General features: G+C 37.1%; 2 long non-coding RNA genes across 2 annotated transcripts in view; both read right to left on the reverse strand.

Moving 5' to 3' along the window:
- LOC310739798 overlaps positions 1-18,064 on the reverse strand; it is a 477,404-nt gene that overhangs the window by 453,996 nt on the left and 5,344 nt on the right. The window lies entirely within an intron of this gene.
- On the reverse strand, positions 13,198-14,091 carry LOC310739801. The gene is made up of 3 exons (XR_014537499.1): positions 14,058-14,091; positions 13,770-13,946; positions 13,198-13,443 (listed from the first exon to the last, which is right to left on the reverse strand). It is a non-coding gene; the product is annotated as an uncharacterized lncRNA (long non-coding RNA).

An 18,064-nucleotide genomic window follows, 5' to 3' on the forward strand; every position in this document is an offset into this window, starting at 1 on the left:
TAAATAAACGTGGTGAGGGAAGACGCAGGTAGTTGGTGAGAAAGAGGCAGTTTTAAAGATAGAAAATGTGGAGAAAAAAAAACATGACCTGGACTGAGTAGCCCTGCCATAATACATTTATAGCAAGCTATTCTTTTTTATCGTAGTCCCGATCCCGTTCATAAGACAAAACGGACTACAGTCTGGTTCCGGTTCAGAGATCTACAGAAGTCTATGGGAATCCCTGCACGTTGAAAAACGACGCTAAAGGGATACCCAGTGCGTCAAAATGTGACTCCAGGGGATCCTGACCAAGCGTCCATATTTGACGAGTTGGGAGTGAGAATTTGGTCATTTTGTGGTTTGGTTTTTGTTCACAAAGCCTTTTTAATGGTTATTCATAAAATTATGCTAATTCATATATATATATATATATCTATATATCTATATATATATATATATATATATATATATATATATATATATATTAAAATTTTCATAACATTTTTACACGAGAAAAATCAGTCAAAACGTTATTTTTAAAAAGTCATGTTTTTGACAATACTTATTTCCCCCTTATTCCACTTTTTAATGGTTTCTAATTGAATTATGCTTATGAATATGAAAATTCATATTTTCCAAACATAAACAATGATGAAAAAAAGGATGAAAAACCTCATATTTCTGTCAAAACATAAGATAGCATGTAACATTTTCAGTTTTTTTGTTTACGCATTGTACTTTGTAGCAGATTTTCATGAATTTTTCTTATGAAAATGCAAATTCATATATTTATAATATTTTTGAAAAAACTCTTCTACTAACTCTAAACTATTTTAGACACGACTACCTATATTTAAACACATGACTACCTTGTCATGTGTTTCACTGACTTCTAAATATTCTATTTTCATAACAATCATTTTTGTCAAAAGGGTATTTATATGTCAGTATTTTTGTTCATTTACTGCACCCATTTACGTTTTTTTTTTCATGACATTATGCTTTTGAATATGAAAACATATTTTCACCATAAATATCATACCTTTAAAAAATTTTTTTTTTTTAAACAAATTTCTAATGTCACCATCAATGTTAACTTTATGCCATTATTAACTGTTTTTTTTTATTATTATTAAATTAAGCTGAAAAATTCATATTAACTATAATATTTGTATAAAAATAGTAAAATTCATGAAAAATGTTATTTTTGTCAAAACGTGATATTTCATGTCAGTATTTTCGTTCACTGACTGCACCCTTTTATGTTTTGTCATGAAAATATGATTCTGAATATGAAAACGTTTTCACTATAACAATCATACCTTTTATGTAAAACTTAATTTTTTTCAAAACAAATGTGTCATGTCACGCTCATCGTTCACTTTCTGCCATTTTTACCTTTTTTTCTTTTTTTTTTTTTTTTTCGAAATTTTGCTTAAAAATTCATATTAACTATTATATTTTTTATCAAAAGAGTAAACTTCTTGTCAAAACTTGATTTGTCCTTACCATTTTCATTCTCTTATTCCTTTTTCAATGGTTTTTATAAAAGTTTTGCTCATGAGTATGAAAATCGAAAAAGCGTTTTTCTTTCGTCCTGCGAGGAACATGGAACTTTTTGAATATAAAAATTCATATGTTCATAATAACTCTTATTTGTATATTTGTTCAATTTTTACAGTTAGAACTGTAAACATTTTAGTTTTTCAATTTTTTTTATTTCATGTTTTTTCCCCGTTTTTCCACTTTGAAGAAGTTTTTAAATGAAATTATGTTCACAAATATGAAATTTTTTTTTTTTTCCAATAGATGGTTGGGAAAACAAATGTCAAAATATGATTTCTAATTTAATTTTTTTTAGTTTTTTGTTCACTTATTCCTTTTTGTAACGTCTATTAATGAAATTATGCTGTTTAATATAAATATTAATATTTTCATAATTACTTTCATTTTTGTATGAAAAAAGTTGTTTTTAACAAAACTTGATTTTTAATGTAATTGTTTCCCCTTATTCCATTTTTTTTACAGTTTTCAATGAAATTATGCTTACGAATATGAAAATTCGTATTTTCCCAATAGATGAAAACATTATGAAAAAAGTGATATTTCTGTCAAAACATGATTTACATGTAACATTTTTTTAGTTTTTTGTGTCATTGGCTTCTTGCATTTTAAATATATTTTCCTGAAATGTACCTTCGAAAATAAGAAAATTCGTATTTTCACAAGAATAATTTTTGTCAAAAGGTTATCATGTCTGTATTTTCGTTAACTTATTGCACCATTTTACTTTTTTTCATGAAATTATGCTTATGACTGTAAAAATTCATATATATTCACAACAACTCTATCTTGTTTAAATACAACGTAATTTATCTCAAAACAAATGTCACCATCATCATTCACATTTTGCAATTTTAACTGCTTTTTAATGAAATTATGTTTAAAAATTCACATTTCATATGAACTATAGTCTTATGAACATTTTCAAATTTTTCCAAAATTTGATTTGTCATGTCACTGTTTTTGTTCACTTGTTCCATTTTAATGGTTTGTAATCAATTTTTGCTTATGAGCATGAAAATTCATACTATCCTACTTTTTCTGGAAAAAAGTTTTTTTGTCAATTTGTAGGTTTTTTTGTTCATTTATTGACTATTGTAATGGTCATTTCTGAAATCATGCTAATTGATATAAAAATTTATATTTTCACAATAACTATAATTTTTGTATGAAAATTACATAATGCCAAGACAGGATTTATGAAACGTTATTAATGTTTAATGTAATTTTTTCCCCTTATTCCACCTTTTAACAGTTTCTTTTGAAATTATGCTTATGAATATTATTTTTTTTCCAATAGATGAAAAAGATGAAAATGTATGAAAAAGGTCATATTTTGGTCAAAACATGATTTAGCATGTAACATTTTTTAGTTTTTTCGTTTAAGCCTCGTACTTTGTAATTTTTTCATAAAACTTTGCTTATGAAAATGAAAATTCATATACTTAAAATATATTTTTATGAACAAACGTTGTCAAAACTTTATTTGCCATGTCACGTGTTTCATTGAAGTTTTGCACGTTTTAATGTTTATTCCTAAAATGTACCTTCGGAATACAAAAATTCATATTTTCATAACAATAATCTATTTTGTCAAAAAATGAAATGTGATTCTTATGAGTTTGAAAATTTATATTTTTATATTAACTGTCCTACTTTTTCTGAGAATAAAAACATCTATTTTTTATAATGATTTCTCATGTACATTTTTCGTTCAGTTGTTGACTTTTTCCACATTTTCTTCATATATTTTTTCATACATGAAAAAGATATGAAAAAGATATGGAAAAGTCTTATTTCTGTCAAAACACGATTTATGTAACATATTTGGGGTTTTTTTGTGTACTTTGTAAGGTTTTTTCATGAAATTTGCTAATGGAAATAAAAATTTAAATATTCAAAATATTTTTATGAAAAAAACACTTTTTGCACTTTTAAAAAAAATTCTGAAATGTTGCTTTTGAATGTGAAAATGTAAACATTTTATTATATCAAGATTTTCATGAAAACAGTTCTTTTTGTCATAACGTGATTTTTCATTCACTTTTTGCATCCTTTTACGCTTTTCATGAAATTATGATTCCGAAAACCATATTTTCACTATATCATACCTTTTATGAAAATTTTTATTTTTCAAAACAAATATCATGTCACCGTCATCGTTCACTTGGCTTTTTTTTATGCCTTATATTTTTATGAAGAGTACAATTTTTGTCAGTATTTTTGTTGACATTCACTTTGTAATGGTTATTATTAATATAAAAACTATTATTTTCATAATTATAATTTTTTTTATGAAACAGTCATGTTTTTGACAAAACTATTTTTTCCTGTTATTTCACTTTTAAACTATTTTTTAATGCTTATAAAAATGTTAATTCATAATTTGAAATAGATAATTGGGAAAAACATGAAAAAAGTATATAATATTTCTGTCAAAACATGTCTCGTCAATTTTTTTGTTATTTCGTTTATTCAGCTGTTTTGTAACAGCTACTAATGAAATTAGGCTAATTAATACGAAAATTCATATTTTCATAATTACGTTAATTTTTTTATGAAACAGTATCTATACAATATGTATCTTGAGTATAAAAATGTATATAGTCAAAAACGTATATATTTGTCAAAATTTTGTCATCATGACCTTTTGCACTTTTTAACATTTTTTTCTAAAATGTTTCTAATAAAAAGATTAATTATCGTCACCGTCATCGTTCACTATTTGCCATTTTTCTTCAATAACTTGGTTGTCACCTTTTTAATTCTTTACTTCACTTTTTAACGGTTTTTAATTAAATTATGCTAATTAATATAACCATTTATTATTTATTATTAATTTACTGATTTAGTCACGTCTTGTTCACTGTTTACAGTTTTTCATTAAATTATGATTATGAATATATTCATTCATATTTTAATAACTCATATTTTTACGAAAAAAAGTGCTATTTTGTTTATGTCGTAAATTATCATAAACACTTTCATAAAATTATGAATATGAAAATTAATATTTTTATAATAACTCATATTTTGTCTAACAAAAAGTGCTATTTTTGACAAAACATAATTTATTATGTCCTATATTATCATAAACATGTAAAAACATTGTTGTCAAGTGCATGCGATATGTGCAAAAATGACATGATTCGAAAAACCGTTTTCCTTTCGTCCTGCGAGGCTGAGACTTGCGGAATCGCTTTTTCAGCGCTTAGGAAGCTCTTTCTTTACAGCACATACACGGCTTGGCCAAACATGTCGAACTTTTGTTTTTTTGATGAATTATGACTTTCTACACCCTATATGTTCACTTTTTACAGTTTTTTATCAAATTAAAATTATGAATATGAAAATATATATTTTCATAAAAACTAATATTTTGTATAAAAAAAGTTATATTTTTGACAAAATATTATTTATTAAGTCCTATGTCATCATCAACAGGCAAGAACATTGTGGTCAAGAGCATGCGATATGTGCAAAAATGGAATGGTTCGAAAATGCGTTTTCCTTTCGTCCTGCGAGGCTGAGACTTGCGGAATCGCTTTTTTAGCTCTTAAGAAGCTCTTTCTTTACAGCACATACACGGCTTGGCCAAACATGTGGAACTTTTAGTTTTTTGATGAATTATGACTTTCTACACCCGATATGTTCACTTTTTAAAGTTTTTCATAAAATAAAAATTATGAATATGAAAATTTATATTTTTATAATAACTCATATATTGTCTAACAAAAAGTGCTATTTTTGACAAAACATAATTTATTATGTTCTATATTATTATAAACATGTAAAAACATTGTTGTCAAGTGCATGCGATATGTGCAAAAATGACATGATTCGAAAATGCGTTTTTCTTTCGTCCTGCAAGGCTGAGACTTGCGGAATCGCTTTTTCAGCTCTTAGGAAGCTCTTTCTTTACAGCACATACACGGCTTGGCCAAACATGTGAAACTTTTTGTTTTTTGATGAATTATGACTTTCTACACCCTATATGTTCACTTTTTACAGGTTTTCATAAAATTATGAATATGAAAATTAATATTTTTATAATAACTCATATTTTGTCTAACAAAAAGTGCTATTTTTGACAAAACATAATTTATTATGTCCTATATTATCATAAACATGTAAAAACATTGTGGTCAAGTGCATGCGATATGTGCAAAAATGACATGATTCGAAAAAACGTTTTCCTTCGTCCTGCGAGGCTGAGACTTGCGGAATCGCTTTTTCAGCTCTTAGGAAGCTCTTTCATTACAGCACATACACGGCTTGGCCAAACATGTGGAACTTTTAGTTTTTCGATGAATTATGACATTCCACACCCAATATGTTCACTTTTTACAGTTTTTCATGAAAATAAAATTATGAATATGAAAATATATATTTTCAGAAAAACTAATATTTTGTATAAAAAAAGTTATATTTTTGACAAAATATGATTTATTAAGTCCTATGTCATCATCAACAGGCAAGAACATTGTGGTCAAGAGTATGCGATATGTGCAAAAATGGCATGGTTCGAAAATGCGTTTTCCTTTCGTCCTGCGAGGCTGAGACTTGCGGAATCGCTTTTTCAGCTCTTAGGAAGCTCTTTCATTACAGCACATACACGGCTTGGCCAAACATGTGGAACTTTTAGTTTTTTGATGAATTATGACTTTGCACACCCGATATGTTCACTTTTTACAGGTTTTTATCAAATTAAAATTATGAATATATATGAATATAAAAACTAATATTTTGTATAAAAAAAGTTATATTTTTGACAAAATATGATTTATTAAGTCCTATGTCATCATCTTTACAGCACAATGCGGAATCGCTTTTTCAGCTCTTAGGAAGCTCTTTCATTACATCACATATACGGCTATTTCTACAACCGATTTGTTCACTTTTTAATGTTACAACTGTAAACATTTTAGTTTTTCGATTTTTTTTTATTTCATCTTTATCCACTTTAAAATTATGATTACCAATATGAAAATTAATTTTTTTCAACTAGATGATTGGAAAAACAGATGTAAATATTATGAAAAAAAAGTCAAATTTCTGTCAAAATATGATTTCGCATTTAAATTTGTTTAGGCTTTTTGTTCATTTACTCCCTTTTGTAACGTTTATTAATGAAATTAGGCTAATTAATTTTTTTTAAAAAACTTGATTTTTAATGACGTTTTTCCCCTTATTCAATTTTTTTTTTGAAATTATGCTAATGAATATGGTGTTTGTGGACGGGAGTGGTCAGCAGCCAGAGAGACCTCCCAAAGATCTGCAAGCAAGGTAGACGAGGAGGGACTGGAGCTTGCGGTGTGTCGGCATGGAGTGCTACTCTGTGCGTTAAATATGTGCAGGGGGGAAATTTTTGCTTATCCCCTGTACCTGCAAAAATGGCTGGCTAGTAGGCAAATCACTTTTTTTGTATGGATGTGACCTGCAAATATTGGCCTTATCTGCAAAGAATTGCAAAAAGCTGCCCAGAGCTCCAGCACCTTCTTAACATGAAGCCCTTTCTTTCAGTATTCCATGCCAAAGCCCATGATTTTAAGTGCAAAGTAGGTGAACTTTGCAATGAGATTAATAAAATCTGCAAATGAATATCAAAACTTTCTCAGCAATATATTAATATTTTTCATTCCTAATCAGGTAAAAATGGAGTGGAGCATATCAGGATGGGGCTGGTTTGACACTAGGAGAGGAGGTGGAACAGTGCAATGCTTTCCTCTCCAGGATTGCAGTGACCACAAAACATATGTCTAAAGCAGGTAAAATGACCTTCTACTGCACTTGTTACATCATTACAGGGGGAATATGGGAATATGATATTTTCTGTGTTTGCAGGGCGCACAGACATGCTGACTCTGATTGGCCATGCGCTGGAATCAACAAAAGTTCAACAATTTGGCCACCGCACTGAGCCGCCGATATCAGAAGGTAAGATAGAATCAGTAGAATTAGTTCTAGATGCTCAGTAATGAATATCATTCATTTTTGAAGCTGTACAGGGTTATTCTGTAGTGTCTTAAACGTATAGTATCTTAAATGTGTAATATCTAAAAGCCTTAACTCATACAATTCTACAAATGGTGACAGTCCTGGAAAGGCCAAAAGTTAATTACTGAACCATCTGGCCAGATGTTTTCCTTTAAGCCAAATGTATGAAAGGCCCCTAGTGCTTATCTTATGAGCCGTGACTGGGAAAATGAGACGGATGGTCGTCCTTAAATCAGTATAAGCCGAAGTATAGAATATGATCCAGGATGCATGTCCTCTTGGGAAAAGACCTCTGACCCGTTCTCACTGTATGTTAAGATGAATGGTCTGGGAAAGTTAGCGCTGGTACATTTGAGATATATTAAATCTGGACAAAGACAGGTTTCTCTTTAAGATAAACATTATTGCACAGTAGGCTCATATACATCTGTTACTCATTAAGAGGCGGACCCAGAGAATGATCAGAATATATAATGAGTGTGCAGCCATGGATCGGGAGTCAGACTTTGAATCAGAGCGTGCTGACTCCAGGCTTGACCGGAAGGCCTGTAAAGATGCTATATTTCTGTGCTGAATAAAAATCATTATTTACACAAAATAACTGCGTCTACGGAGATTCCTTCCAACCGACAGCTACACTCCATCAAGACGACGAAATACACAACAATTCTCAATTGACTCATTGCTTCAATTCCCAAGCATCGTCATGGCATGAGTCAGTGACCGTGAATTATATAAGTTGATTGTGAATTTAATACTTGTGACTTGGCTGGAGTTTTCTTTTCTTTAATAAAATATTGCGTAATGAAATCGGTTAATTCTTTTTTAATTAACCCTGTATATTGAAGATTTGTTTGTTTTTATACTATCTGTGATTTCTTGTCATTTCAGACCACGAAAGCTCTCTGCAAAGCCAGTTGCAAAACCTAGAGTTCATGAAAGTCGAACTGACAGTGACGGAGAGCCAATTGGAAGATTGGGTCAATGATGTTAAGAGTGGGCAGATGGTGAGGATCCGCCGCAAGATCAGGGAAGAGAAGGGGATCCTGACATCAGTTGTGGAGAAATACAACATAATGGTTCCAAAAACAAAAACCATTTTGTCTGGTGAGACAGCTTGGCCATGGAATGGAAGAAATGGCTGTCCACCAACGTTTACCATCCAACCTGACAGAACTGGAGAGGATCTGCAAGGAGGAATGGCAGAGGATCCCCAAATCCAGGTGTGAAAGACTTGTTGCATCTTTCCCAAAAAGACTCCTGGCTGTATTAGATCAAAAGGGGGCTTCTACTAAATACTGAGCAAAGGGTCTGAATACTTAGGACCTTGTGATATTTCATGGAATTATACATACCACCTTGCGCTAATGCTAAAGAAGCGCTCAGTGTGCTTTACGGGACCATTAGCGGACTTCAAATAAATCTGCAACAATGTCAACAATTCTGTGTTTTTCTGTCAATATGGGGAGCTGTGTGCCAATGGTATGCTGAGGACCCCACGTGCCCTCTATGCCCAAGGCTAGAACACTGAAGCACATCTTAGTTGGATGCAAGACTAGACTCACCCAAGGGCGTTACACCTGGCGGCTCAACCAGGTGCTGAAGTGTATTGCTGCAGTGTTGGAAAATCGACGGACAAATGTGAATGCCCTTCCTCCCCCATCATCCTAGATGTTATGCATCGGCTGCAAGTTCAGCGTACCTCAGCCATTTCCGTTCATAGGCCTCCTCCACTGCACCCTCCCAGTGAACGGTGAGCTTGATGATGTAGACAAGTTTGAGCGAGGCTGACCACAGAACAAGGTCAGGTCGCAGGTTGGTGGCTGCAATTTCAGCTGGGAAGCATAGTTTCTTATTCAACACTGCCAGCAGCTTCCAGTCCCATGCTGACCATAGTCTGATCTTATGGTGGTGAGGTTGGCTTGACCCTCACCCTCCCGAACAAATGGTGTTGGCTGCCACTGGGATGATGGGGGAGGAAGGGCATTCACATTTGTCCGTCGATTTTCCAACACTGCAGCAATACACTTCAGCACCTGGTTGTGCCGCCAGGTGTAACGCCCTTGGGTGAGTCTAGTCTTGCATCCAACTAAGATGTGCTTCAGTGTTCTAGCCTTGGGCATAGAGGGCATGTGGGGTCCTCAGCATACCATTGGCTTAGGTTTGCAGGAGAAGGCAGGACATCATAGGCAGCCCAGATGGTAAAGCTTGCCCTGAATGTCTCCATTTCCCACAGCTCTATCCAGGATATCTTCCTCTTCTCCACTCTTTCCCATGCCATCTACTGCCCTTGCTTTGCCTGTGCCACTGCCTGGGCGCACCTTCTTGCTTCCTCCTCCCGCCGTACCTCCTGGACTTGCGTCTTGCGTCTCTGAGATGGAGAGGCCTTGCTCCACACTGGTGTACTGGCCCAAGTCCAAGACCACTCCCCCCCTCCTGCACTCGCCCCACGATGTCTTTGTGTCTGAGTGCTGCCTTTGCCTGCTCAGTTGCAGCCATCGGGGTTGTATGTATGTACACACAGCTCCCCATATTGACAGAAAAACACAGAATTGTTGACATTGTTGCAGATTTATTAAAAAAGAAAAACTGAAATATCACATGGTCCTAAGTATTCAGACCCTTTGCTCAGTATTTAGTAGAAGCCCCCTTTTGATCTAATACAGCCAGGAGTCTTTTTGGGAAAGCTGCAACAAGTCTTTCACACCTGGATTTGGGGATCCTCTGCCATTCCTCCTTGCAGATCCTCTCCAGTTCTGTCAGGTTGGATGGTAAACGTTGGTGGACAGCCATTTCTGTCCACCCCACAAGGTTATGGGGTGCTATGTGTACATTCATGAGTAAGAAGAATGAACCTAAATGATTTTAGCAAATGGCTGCAATATAACAAAGAGTGAAAAATTTAAGGGGGTCTGAATACTTTCCGTACCCACTGTATATAGACTTATACTGTATACAGCTGTCACTGTATACAGCTGTTCATACCAAGAAAATCAATAGGTTTTAGAAAAAAAAAGATTCACTAATCAATAATCTAATCTACATAAGGTTAGCTCCAGATAGAAATCTATAACTGTAAATTGTATTTTTAATGAGAAGAAATAAATATATAACTGACCTGTTATAACCCACCTGAAGCCGGTAGAGCCTGTAATTACTATATTTGGACAAATAAGTGGGACGTTTATTTTGACGGGGTGTGGCTGGATTAACTTTTAGGCAAAAATTGAAGGTGCTTCATGTTGCAAACTGTTTAACTGTCAATATGACTTCACTAATACTGTCACTGAACAATGATGTATTGCTATGGTACAAGAAATTCACGATTTACAGAGATCATGTTCCTAACCGAAACACTACAGCACAAGTATACACTTCAATGAACTACAAATTACAGCACCATGTTTTCCCGTCCCATTGATAGAGTGACAAAGGCTTATGAGTAATGTAGTTGTAAAATCTAGTAATTAAATGAAGTAAACACTAAGTTCAATGAACAAATGAATATCTAAAAATGTTCATTGTGCAAACCTTTGATATATTTGAGAGCCAGGTTAAAATGTGGCATTTTACTTAGAAAACTTTTTGAAAACACCTTTTATTTTTTTTTAAAACTGTATATATACCCTATATTTAAGAACATTCACTCGTCTGCCTTTTCACAAGGTTTAAGAGTGTGTTCGTAAGAATTTTTGACTATTTCTCCAGAAGCGCATTTGTGAGGTCAGACACTGATGTTGGACAAAAAGGCCTGGATTACAGTCTCTGATCTAATTCATCCCAAATGTGTTCTATCGGGTTGAAGTCAGGTCTCTTGTGCAGGACAGTCGAGATCTTCCACACTAAACTCACTCATCCATGTCTTTATGGATCTTGCTTTCTGCACTTGTGCTCAGTCATGTTGGAACAGGAACAGGCCGTCCCCAATCTGTTCCGACAAAGTAGGTACTGAACTGTCCAAAATGTCCTGAAGCATTAAGTGTTCCTTTCACTTGAGCTAAGGGGCCGAGCCCAACTACTTAAAAACAAACCCACATAATAATCCCCCTCCACCAACCTTTACACTTGGCACAATGCAGTCAGACAAGTACCGTTCCCTTGGTAACCCCCACACCAGGCTTGTCTTTAGGATTGCCAGACAGTGACGCGTAAATAGTCACTCCAGAGAACAAGTCTTCACTGCTTTAGAGTCCAGTGGTGGCATGCGTTAGACCACTGCATCCCATGCTTTGCATTGCACTTGCTGATGTAAGGCTTGGATGCAGCTGCTCGACCATGAACCTTTCTGTGCACTGTTCTTAAACTAATCTGAAGGGCACATGAAGTTTGGAGGACTGTAGCTACTGACCCTGCAGAAAGTTGATGACTTCTGTGCACTATGTGTTTTAGCATCCTCTGACCCGCTCTGTGGTTTTACATGTTCTATCACTTCGTGGCAGAGTTGCTGTCGTTCCCAATTGCTTCCACTTTGTTATAACACCATTAACAGTTTACTGTGGAATATTTAGTAGTAAAGAAATTTCATGACTGAACTTATTGCACCGGTGGCATCCTGTCACGGTACCATGCTGGAATTCACTGAGCTCCTGAGAGCAACCCATTCTTTCACAAATGTTCGTAAAAGCAGTCTGCATAATTGGAACACCTGAATAGCAAAACAGCAATAAATGAACTTGCATTTAGTGTTGGGAAATAAGGATTCCTCTTTATCATAATAGATTTCTTTGTCTTGCTTGTCTATGTCCTTATTATAATCTGCTTATTTCATGTCTATAAACAGGTTTCAACTGTTATACAGTACCCTAATCTAGAACACAGGCATGTGGCCAGTTGTTTTTCCTCAGCCCAGGGATGAAGACCTAAAATTTCATTTGAAGTGTTTAGATGCAAATGCCTGTAAGTGGTGTTTAGAATTTTCTTCTGAAATGGACATTTTCTCAGGCTCCTTTGTTCTGTCCATTAATTTCACATTAATGGCATTAAATAGGTTATTTTTATTGCCATTCAAGTGAATAAACTGAACATAAACATTGGCACTTAAGAAAAATGCTAATTTTATAAAAAAAACAAAAACAAAAACCAAATGGATTAGAGACTTTTGCACCTGAACTCTTCATATTTCCAATATGAATTAGATTTTTATTACTCATTAAACTCATGATTATTCAGTGTTGTAGTTGGTGGAGGTCATTTTCAACTATTTTGTATCTAATTATTGTATAATAACTAATAACTGTATCTAATTATTCTTTTTTTTACAAAAATTTACAAATCTAACGAGTTATAAATCTTTGTTGGCAAATATTTTTTTCTTTGCATATTCTTTTGGCTGGCTGTATTTATTCTATATGTGTAAACTACTGAGTAGTTTTATTCATACCAAAATGTCGTATTTTATAAGCTCAGTAAAAAGTATTTTGCAGCCTAATACTTTACAACTACAAAGAGCCATGAGAAGTAACAAATCATCTAGAGTACAAGTACCTGAAATCTATACTTTAGTACAGTACAGTACTTAGTCTTACAATAACACACTTCATTTCCATCACTGACTGGTTGTATTTCTATTTATGTGAAAAAAGAGACTACACTTTGATTATATTTATAAAATGACACAAAGCAGATTTTATTACACACTTTACATTAGGGGGTTAAGGTCACTGGTTCACTGTCAAGAAAAAAAAGGTTTTTACATTACAGTTCATCATCAGAATTTTCAAAGTCACTTTCACTGTCATAGTCATCAGCTGACGATTTGTTTAAAAAGTTGATGTTCTCTGCTCCAGACAAAACATGCAGGTAACAGTCTCTTGCTTGCACCCTCATACATTTTACATTGCTTTCTGTGGATAATGCTCTGCAGACCTTTCAAACCTTCTTCGCTTAGGCCACATTGTGGATCTTAAAAAGAAGAACAAAATAACATTAAGCCTCCATTAGAAACCTTATAAACAATCATCATTGTTGTGTATGTTTATTAGGGCTTTTTACTTTAATGATTAGACAGGACATGTCCTATTTAGTTATAGGAATATGCACTAGTAAAAAAAAGCAGACTCTTACTAATAGTAAAATAAAGATCATCAGACAGTTGTGATGGCTGAAATAACTTAACTTATAACATTCTTTTTCAGCTATGGAACTGGAACTGTGTTGAGTTCATTTTCCAGAAAAAAAATGCGGCAGCCCTAATGCTTATGTTTGTGCCATATATTACAAATTCTTACTTTTCAGACTCTCGCTGGCAAACAAGCAGGACAGTTCTCGGAGGGTCTCAGCACAAGTTAAAAGATATTTCCAATGTTGAGTCATCTCTGCAACAACAATTTTCTGCTCCTCCTGAAGTCGCCTTAGTGACATGATGATGTCGAATGCCTTTCTTTTTGTCCTTAAATCAACAGTGTCTGGAATGCATGAGAAAAACTTACATCATATGGGGTTGCAGATTGACATTTGTGGCATTGTGGCTGATGTGTCATTATATAAAAGAATTGTCAGAAGACTAGTGTACATACCACTGTGTGGTAGCTGCCATGGCCAAGCTGTCTCACCAGACAAAATGGTTTTTGTTTTTGGAACCATTATGTTGTATTTCTCCACAACTGATGTCAGGATCCCCTTCTCTTCCCTGATCTTGCGGCGGATCCTGGCACGACCTTTGTTGCCATCTGTATCTTTATAGAGACTCTGGGAACGCCTCTTGATACTCACCACCAGCACTTCAATTCTGCTGGCCAAAGCATCAACATCATTTGTGGTGGTTGTTTTTGTTGCTGAGAAGAAATTACAACAAGAGTAACAATTACAATTATTTACAACTAAATGTATTACTAGTAACATATATATATATATATATATATATATATATATATATATATATATATATATATATATATATATATATATATATATATATATATATATCTCCATCCATCCATCCATCTTCTCCCGCTTATCCGATGCCGGGTCGCGGGGGCAGCAGTCTAAGCAAAGATGCCCAGACTTCCCTCTCCCTAGACACTTCTTCCAGCTCTTCCGGGGGGACACCAAGGCGTTCCCAGGCCAGCCGGGAGACATAGTCTCTCCAGCGTGTCCTAGGTCTTCCCCGGGGTCTCCTCCCAGTGGGACGCGCCCGGAACACCTTCCCAGGAAGGCGTCCAGGAGGCATCCGGAACAGATGCCCGAGCCACCTCAGCTGACCCCTCTCGATGTGGAGGAGCAGCGGATATACTCTGAGCTCCTCCCGAGTGACTGAGCTTCTCACCCTATCTCTAAGGGATCGCCCAGCCACCCTGCGGAGAAAGCACATTTCGGCCGCCTGTATCCGGGATCTTGTCCTTTCGGTCATGACCCAGAGCTCATGACCATAGGTGAGAGTAGGAACGTAGATTGACCGGTAAATCGAGAGTTTCGCCTTGCGGCTCAGCTCCTTCTTCACCACGACAGACCGGTACATCGACCGCATTACTGCAGAAGCTGCACCGATCCGTCTGTCAATCTACCGTTCCACCCTTCCCTCACTCGTGAACAAAACCCCAAGAACTCCCCACCAACCTGAAGTGGGCAAGCCACCCTTTTCCGACTGAGGACCATGGCCTCGGATTTGGAGGTGCTGATTCTCATCCCAGCCGCTTCACACTCGGCTTCAAACTGTCCCAGTGCATGCTGAAGGCCCTGGTCTGATGAAGCCAACACGACAACATCATCTGCAAAGAGCAAAGACGAAATCGTGTCGTCACCAAACCGGACACCCTCCGACCCCTGGCTGTGCCTAGAAATTCTGTCCATAAAAATTATGAACAGAACCGGTGACAAAGGGCAGCCCTGCCGGAGTCCAACATGCACCGGGAACAAGTCTGACTTACTGCCGGCAATGCGAACCAAGCTCCTGCTTCGGTCATACAGAGACCGGACAGCCCTTAGTAAAGGGCCCCCGATCCCATACTCCCGGAGCACCCTCCACAGGCCGCCGCGAGGGACACAGTCAAATGCCTTTTCCAAATCCACAAAGCACATGTGGACTGGTTGGGCAAACTCCCATGAACCCTCCAGCACCCTGTAGAGGGTATAGAGCTAATCCAGTGTTCCACGGCCTGGACGAAAACCACATTGTTCCTCCTGAATCCAAGGTTCTACTATCGGCCGTATTCTCCTCTCCAGTACCCTGGCATAGACTTTCCCAGGTAGGCTGAGAAGTGTGATCCCCCTATAGTTGGAACACACCCTCCGGTCCCCCTTCTTAAAAAGAGGGACCACCACCCCGGTCTGCCATTCCAGAGGCACTGTCCCCGACCGCCACGCGATGCTGCAGAGGCGTGTCAGCCAAGACAGCCCCACAACATCCAGAGACTTGAGGTACTCAGGGCGGATCTCATCCACCGCCGGTGCCTTGCCACCGAGGAGTTTCTTTACTACCTCGGTGACTTCAGCTTGGGTGATGGACGAGTCTGCCTCTGAGCCCTCAGCCTCTGCTTCCTCAATGGAAGACGTGACGGCGGGATTGAAGAGATCCTCGAAGTATTCCTTCCACCGTCCAACGACAGTACGCTTGGGTCTGCCGAGTCTGTCCAGCTTCCTCCCCCGCCATCGGATCCAACTCACCACCAGGTGGTTATCAGTTGACAGCTCCGCCCCTCTCTTTACCCGAGTGTCCAAGACATACGGCCACAGGTCAGATGAAACGACCACAAAGTCGATCATCGACCTACGGCCTAGGGTGTCCTGGTGCCACGTGTACTGATGGACACCCTTATGCTTGAACATGGTGTTCGTTATGGACAAACTGTAACTAGCACAGAAGTCCAATAACTGAACACCGCTCGGGTTCAGATCAGGGGGGCCGTTCCTCCCAATCACGCCCCTCCAGGTGTCACTGTCGCTGCCCACGTGTGCATTGAAGTCTCCCAGTAGAACGACGGAGTCCCCAGTCGGAGCACTGTCCAGCACCCCTCCCAGAGACCCCAAGAACTTTCTTCTGCTAAACTCAGATAAGACGGAAGTACTTTTACTAGGACCACATGCAGCTAGAAGCAAACTTTCCGATTACCTAACATCTCTGGATGGTGTTTCTGTTTCAGCGTGTACGGCTGTCAAAGACCTTGGTGTGATTATTGACTCGAGTCTTTCCTTTGAGGCTCACGTGAGTAATATTACCAGGATCGCCTTCTTTCACCTTAGAAATATTGCTAAAATTAGAAATATGATGTCGTTACAGGATGCAGAAAAACTAGTTCATGCTTTTGTTACTTCCAGATTAGACTACTGTAACGCTTTACTGTCTGGGTGTGCGAGTAGGTGCATAAATAAGCTTCAGTTAGTTCAGAATGCAGCAGCAAGAGTCCTCACTAGATCTAGGAAATATGACCACATCACCCCTGTATTAATCAGTCTACACTGGCTCCCAATCAAATCTCGCATTGATTATAAAATTTTACTACTGACATATAAAGCACTTAATGGTCTCGCACCACCGTATCTGAGTGAACTTCTGTACCAGTATGATCCTCCACGCCTACTTAGATCAAAAGGTGCAGGCTATCTGTTGGTTCCTCCAATAATGAAGATTACAGCAGGGGGCAGATCTTTCTCTTATAAAGCCCCGCAGTTATGGAACAGCCTTCCTATCAGTGTTCGGGACTCAGACACAGTCTCAGTGTTCAAGTCGAGGTTGAAAACATATTTATTCAGTCAAGCCTTTAATCAGTAGATTTTTTCTCAGGTAAAGGCTCAGATCTGGAGGGAACATTGATATAGAGTGTTTGGTGAACTGGGATATTTGTACGCTGTCGTCCCCTCACATTCACGTGTTCACTCAGGTTTGTTGATGGTGGTGTGGTGGGCCGTCTCTTATCCCAGAGATCCCTCATGTCTGTGTTGCCTTCTGGTTCTCCCTTTTAGTTATGCTGCCATAGCGAGTCTTGCCGGAGTCCAAACTGCACAGTGACTTTAACTCTCATGCAACAATAGGTACACTTAATAATCCATATCCTTCTCTTCCTGTCACCCTCTTCTCTCTCTCTCTCTCTCTCTCTCTCTCTCTCTCTCTCTCTCGGTCGAGTTAAACATGCTCCTGAGGCTCCAGTGACCACTGTTCCTGCCCCTCTCCCCCCCGTGGATCTTCCCACTTCATCCAGGCCTGCCTGGATTGGATGTCAACAGTCTCCTACACTGATGTCAACAGTCTCCTACACTGACTCAGAAATACACTTCGCTTTTGATCATCATCACTGCACCCCGCAACATTGTATACCCGCCACAAATGGACATTCGGTGTAACCCAGATGAGGATGGGTTCCCTCTTGAGTCTGGTTCCTCTCAAGGTTTCTTCCTTATGCCATCTCGGGGAGTTTTTCCTTGCCACAGTCGCCAGTCGCCACCGGCTTGCTCATCAGGGACAAACTTACTCATAAAGAACATATTAATTTTTAATCACCGCATTATCTGTGTAAAGCTGCTTTGAGACAATGTTCATTGTTAAAAGCGCTATACAAATAAAAATGAATTGAATTGAATTGAATTGAAG

Source organism: Silurus aristotelis (assembly GCF_946808225.1).
Source record: "Silurus aristotelis genome assembly, chromosome: 17".
In the NCBI taxonomy this organism is placed as follows: Eukaryota; Metazoa; Chordata; class Actinopteri; order Siluriformes; family Siluridae; genus Silurus; species Silurus aristotelis.